The sequence below is a fragment of the Epinephelus fuscoguttatus genome, linkage group LG7 (assembly GCF_011397635.1).
Source record: "Epinephelus fuscoguttatus linkage group LG7, E.fuscoguttatus.final_Chr_v1".
NCBI lineage: Eukaryota > Metazoa > Chordata > Actinopteri > Perciformes > Serranidae > Epinephelus > Epinephelus fuscoguttatus.
In genome coordinates, this window is record NC_064758.1 from 14,272,929 (window position 1) to 14,278,798 (window position 5,870).

A 5,870-nucleotide genomic window follows, 5' to 3' on the forward strand; every position below is an offset into this window, starting at 1 on the left:
GCACCGTTCAAGGACTTTCCAAGCCCCGTTTCCTCAAATTCAAGGACCAAACATGACGTAGTTTGAGACTCGCATATGTCAACTACCAGGCTGCAGGGGGGGGGAGCACCTGGGACACCAGGTGTTGCCGATGAGCCCTCTGGAGGTGTCATGGGCCTTTCATCGAAAGCATGGCTCCAATTCTAAACCACAATCACAAGTATGTGCAAAAACAATCGATTAAACTCCATTAAACTCTACCTCAATTACAGTTAGGGACATTTTGCTCCTGATAGTTTCTTCTCTCTTCCTTCCTCTCTTCTTTCATCAAGATGAGGGAATAGATGGAGGAAGAGTGTATGGTCCGGACAGGCGGGGGAGAGTTCAGTCCCCACAGATGTCTCTCCTTGGTTCTGCCTTCCCTATGCTCCTTCTTACTTCTCTATCTACCTTTGCTCTTTCCTACTTTTCTATCCACCTAACCCTTTGGATCCCACTCAGACCCCCAGATGACACTATTACTCTCACTCATAGTCTCAGGTATGTGCATCAGGGATTGGAACATATGCTCCTAAACTGAACTGACCAAATTCAAAGACCCAACATGACAAAGTGGAGACACACATCGAGGTCGATCACTGTTAGAGGATATTTATAATGAGAACCAGCAGGCTTTATGGAAGCTTATGGACAACAATTAAAAAGAGAGAGAGGCTTTAATGTGTGAAAACTCCTCAAATGTGCTGTGTAGGTGATGGCATGTGGTGCGTATAACAGTGACGCAATTGCAAGAGAAATGCAGACAGCAAAAAGTTGGCTATTTACTAATGTTGAGTAAAAACTAAATCTAAAGGATCTCAGTTTCTATTCTTGCAGAAAATCAGTACATTCACAGACTTGGTCTCTGTTTATGTCTGCTTTCTTTATAAAACTTTCAAGGCCTTAATTCTTTCCTCTTAAATTCACAAACTTTTGAAGATTTCAAGGACCCATGTGTATGGGGTGCCATTTGTAAAGTGTCTCACGCTGAAAATAACATCAACATTTTGCCACATTTAGCTTCAAACAATGTTTACAAAAGTGTTGTGATTTTTTTAACATCACCTTTAATCACATTTACAGCAATATTTGTTAACTTAGAAATATATTAAATAGTTAAATCTAAATATTAAATGTGGCACCTAAATGTTAAATGTTAAATCTAAATATTAAATATAAATGTTAAATCTAAATATAAATATAAATATAAATATAAATGCTAAATCTAAATCTAAATGTTAAATCTAAATGCTAAATATAAATCTAAATATAAATGTTAAATCTAAATCTAAATGTTAAATCTAAATGCTAAATATAAATCTAAATGTTAAATGTTAAATCTAAATGTTTTGGGTGAAACTAAATATTTAGCTAATATGTAAATTCACACTGCCGATCACCAGAAGTACCAAAATAAAAGCTCTAGATGGTCAGACTGGGTTTATAGAATCAAATAACGAATTAAAACCAACTTATCGGGGGAAATGAACACTTGAACATACATTAGTGTGATAATAACTACCTAAAATAACAAGAAACGTGTTTGGAGAAATTTTATTTGATGTGTACTTTGAGTTGTTAGTGTCCCTTTGGAGGGATTAACAACCTAAGCTAAGCTAACAACCGTTAGTTCTTAGCCCCGTTAGCGGTGTCTGTAATGACTCATTAACTCTTAAATGGTCCGTGAAAAAAATATTTTTTTCCAGCGGATGTCTTAGTTACAACATGATTGAGCTAGCCAAGCAGTTTTGTGTTGCTATGTGTGGTATTTATTCAGTTTTGGGAAATCACGATGTCTAGAAAGCATCAGTGGCTGCAGCAGCAGCAGCAGCAATGCTAACATCAGGATGTCATCTGTTAAAAGCCTCCCGTTGTTGGATACGACATGAAACTACTCCAGTTAGCTCAATCAAGTTGTAACTAAGACATCCACTGGAAAAAAAATATTTTTTTCACGCCAATGTTTTATAAGGTAGGAAATAGATTCTTTGCATTTGTGAGGTCTCAAGGATTCACACAAAGATTTTTGGTGAAAAAAGTATAACTGTGTTTGTTTACAGGAAAACTCCTCCAGACCCTACCTTTAAAGGTAGGGTCTGGAGGATTTTCCAGTTGCCGTTTGTAAACACACATTCAAATTTGGCCCCTCCTATCAGGCTCAACTCTCCCGGGTGCACAGAGCCCGGAGGTATGGAAGAAGGCTTCACAGAAGAGGCTCAGGCAAGGCTCGCGCTGGTGCACGCTCGGACACGCTCAGATACGCTCGGGCACAGCACCTGCGCTCTCTCATTGGCTGGGGAAATCTCCGCCCAGAAGCGGTCTGAGCTCACAAAAACATCAAATACAGTTAAAGGGCAGGAGCTCTGCAAACAGAGTCACCACCACACATGAGTAGAAGTCATTCCCAGAGTGCCAAATACCGACATTTTGTCACACCTCTCAGCGTCTGACTGCAATGGACAGTGCACCCTTCAGTGAATCTATGGAAGGCACAGCTGAAACACATTGTGACACATGGTTAAAAGTTGTCACGGTTGGGTTTAGGCAACAAAACTACTTGGTTGGGTTTACCAAAAAAAATCATGTTTCAGGTTAAAATCAGTACATTTGTTATGTATAAATAACGTAAGGTTACAAAAATATGTGAGTGACATCAGTGTGTAAATTACGTGACGTTACATTAAAACAACACTGACTTTTGGATTCAAATGGGACATACGGTGTGGTCTCCTGGCTCAAAGTCCGGTTTTGTTACCTCTCCTCCCTTCTGCCCTATGCAGACATTCTCGCTCTTTATCTTATGCCAGTTGCTCTCAGCGTCTCTCAGCAGTATTGCCACGGATGGGTTTACATCAGAGTTTGTTTAAAGCCCAGTGCATCTTGTAAGGGCTGCCTTTGCATTCACAGCTGTTCTTTCAAGTTTTTGCTGCCACAGTAATTTCATAAGGCTCAGAGTTGTGACCTTACTTCTCAAACAGTCACACTTGCTGTTAAGGCTGAAAAGCTTATTTAAATTCTCAGCATATGATGCACACGCACCAGTTTTGCACATACAGTATAATGGTCCTAATAAGAAAGACGTAACTTAAGCATTTCAGTCTTTTTGGTATATAAACTTAATGGTCTGTGTGAGTACGCCACCTCTTGGCTTCTCCTTATAAAACAGATGCCTCAGAAGGAGCTCAGTGGCATTTGTTGGCCTCAAAGCTGAAGAGAGCCCTCAGCTGCTTTGGAAAGTTGCCCTCTTTCTGCTGCATCAGGTCAGCAGGTCTTTGGTGACACCCCAACCATCAGGTGTGGACATCAAGGGGCTGAGGGGACAGTCCGATGCAGACTCCAGCTTCTCCCATTAGTCACGATGGGCCTTACAAAGAGGAATACCTTTACCCAAACTGGCGGTAATTTTAGTGAAAACATGAAGAAAAAGAAAGAAATCTCTACATTGGGCAAGAGGCAGGGTACATCCTGGACAGGTCACCAGACTATCACAGGGCTAACACATAGAGACAGACAACCATTCACATCTAAGGGCAATTTAGAGTGACCAACTAACCTATCCTCAACCTGCATGTCTTTGGACTGTGGGAGGAAGCCGGAGGAAGCCAGAGTACCCGGCGAAAACCCACGCTGACACGGGGAGAATATGCACAGAGGGGCTCCCTCCTGGGATCGAACCAGGAACCCCCTCTTGCTGTGAGGCGACAGTGCTAACCATCACACCACCGTGCCACCCATTCTTTTCCGTGTGACTTAATTTATTTACTCAAAATAGAAAGTATAAATACAGAATGATCTGATAAGACCCAGCTGACTGCATTTAATTCATGCCCCTTAAAATAGGTACACACAAATTTAAGCACTTAGGAATCTGGGTCACACATGACTTTAAGGACCTCTTTAAAGCTGATTTCCCCCCTCTGCTGCATCCCCTGAAACAGGATTTGGAACACTGTTTACCTGGAGTTTACTACCTTTATCATTAGGAGGACAGTCAGTACAATCAACGTTAATGTGCTGTCCCATTTTTTTATATGCCTGTCTATCAAAATCAAATCAAATTAATACAAAATTTTGATTACTACCCTTTGCTCCTTGCGCTATGTTTGTTGCAGCAGTGACTGACCTACTCTTCTCAGTCACGAGTCCCTCTAAGTTTGGGGAAAATTTTGTGCAGACTTACATCCATGCCGCATTTTTAATTCGAGGGGGGTGCATAGCTCCTGATGTCCCTCAACGAATCAACATTTTTCTTTCCATGGAATGCAAAATTAAAGCACCCCTTAAAAAGTAGACAATTTCCCAACACTGTATGTGTAAGATAACTGAATTGTTCTGCAGTGACAGACATTCAGTTTATCAGGTACAATGTAGTCCAATATACAAAGGCATAGATTTTGGGGGGGGGGGGCACAGGGGACATTAAACCCTTAAAATTTAGATATTTGTCAATATTTGTCCCCTATCAATAAAAACATAAAGGTAGCAGAGAAATTTTGATGTGACATAGTTGAAGATGTCTACACTCTAAACTGATGCAGAGAAGCCACAAATTGGTACACAAAAATTACCAGAAGGAGGAAATTAAGTGTTTGACACTTAAAATTTTCTGGCTGGTGGAGGACCCCCAAACCGCCTGTCTCGTATGTTTCCCCCCCACCCCTGGTATTAAAATGAAACCCATGACCTCGATAATACAACTGTTCTGCAATAAACCCCTTCTTCATTAAGATTATAATGCTCAGTTTTTGTTGAAGCTGTTGGTGTTGATTCAACTTTATGATCATTTTAGAGGCTTCAGCTTGTGGTTCTGTTGTTTAGTCGAATCACACTGATGTAAATATTGTGGACAAAACAAAAGAAAGACCTGTCTGTCAGACATAAGGTACAATATGTGCTAATAAGAATGATAAGGCTATAATTTGTCCCACCCTAAAAGGTATAACAGTGGTCCTGGCATTATGTCCTGATATATTTAATTATTCAGGGCGTTTTGTGTTTGTTTTTCACTTTATGTAAAATGCTTTTACACACTGTGACATATTGTGTGACATTTTTCCCACAGCAGGAAAATTAGAAAACGTCAAAAGACAGAAGTGTTGTGTTTATGATTTGTTTCTGCTGCCCCCAAGTGGCAAAAAAAAAAAAAAAATCTATTACAGCAGTTTTAAGTTGCCTATGACTGTCTATAATGGTTCTCATACTGTCACCCCCTCCAAAAAAGGTTCAAAGACATTAATACTTGCCACTTCAACCACACTGACTATGGGCAAATAAATGATAATAATAATCAAAACCATTTTAAATCTCTGTATCACAAACAGAAATGAAAAAAGAGATTTCTTCAGTTGCCGAAGACCATTTTTCTTAATACAACAATGTTTGACTGCACATTTTACTGCTGTAAAACAAACCTTTACTGTTCTATGGTTAATGTAGACATATCTCCAACTGACATGGATCTTTATCTATTTCAATTCTTTCCTGACCTTTATTTAATATCTCCCGCATTGTTATATCTTTCTGCAAAGCACCCTGTAATTGCAGCTAATAAAAAAATACTATTCAAATATTATTGTAAAACTCTCTTGACCTTGAAAATAGTAGTTTGACAACACAAACAGATATGATCATTATGATCACCACTAGTACCAGCTGTTCATGTTCACATTTATAGGAAATATACTACACTAGAATCAATTATGTTCTGTATCATTGTGGTTATTATTACCAAAAATCTATCAGACAGCAGAGTAGCATGAAAATGTCTCCGTTCTGCAATCAAGCAAGGGCACATGTTCTTTTAAAGAGTTAATATTAGCTACCCTGTCAACCGTGACCGCTCCATCACTTCC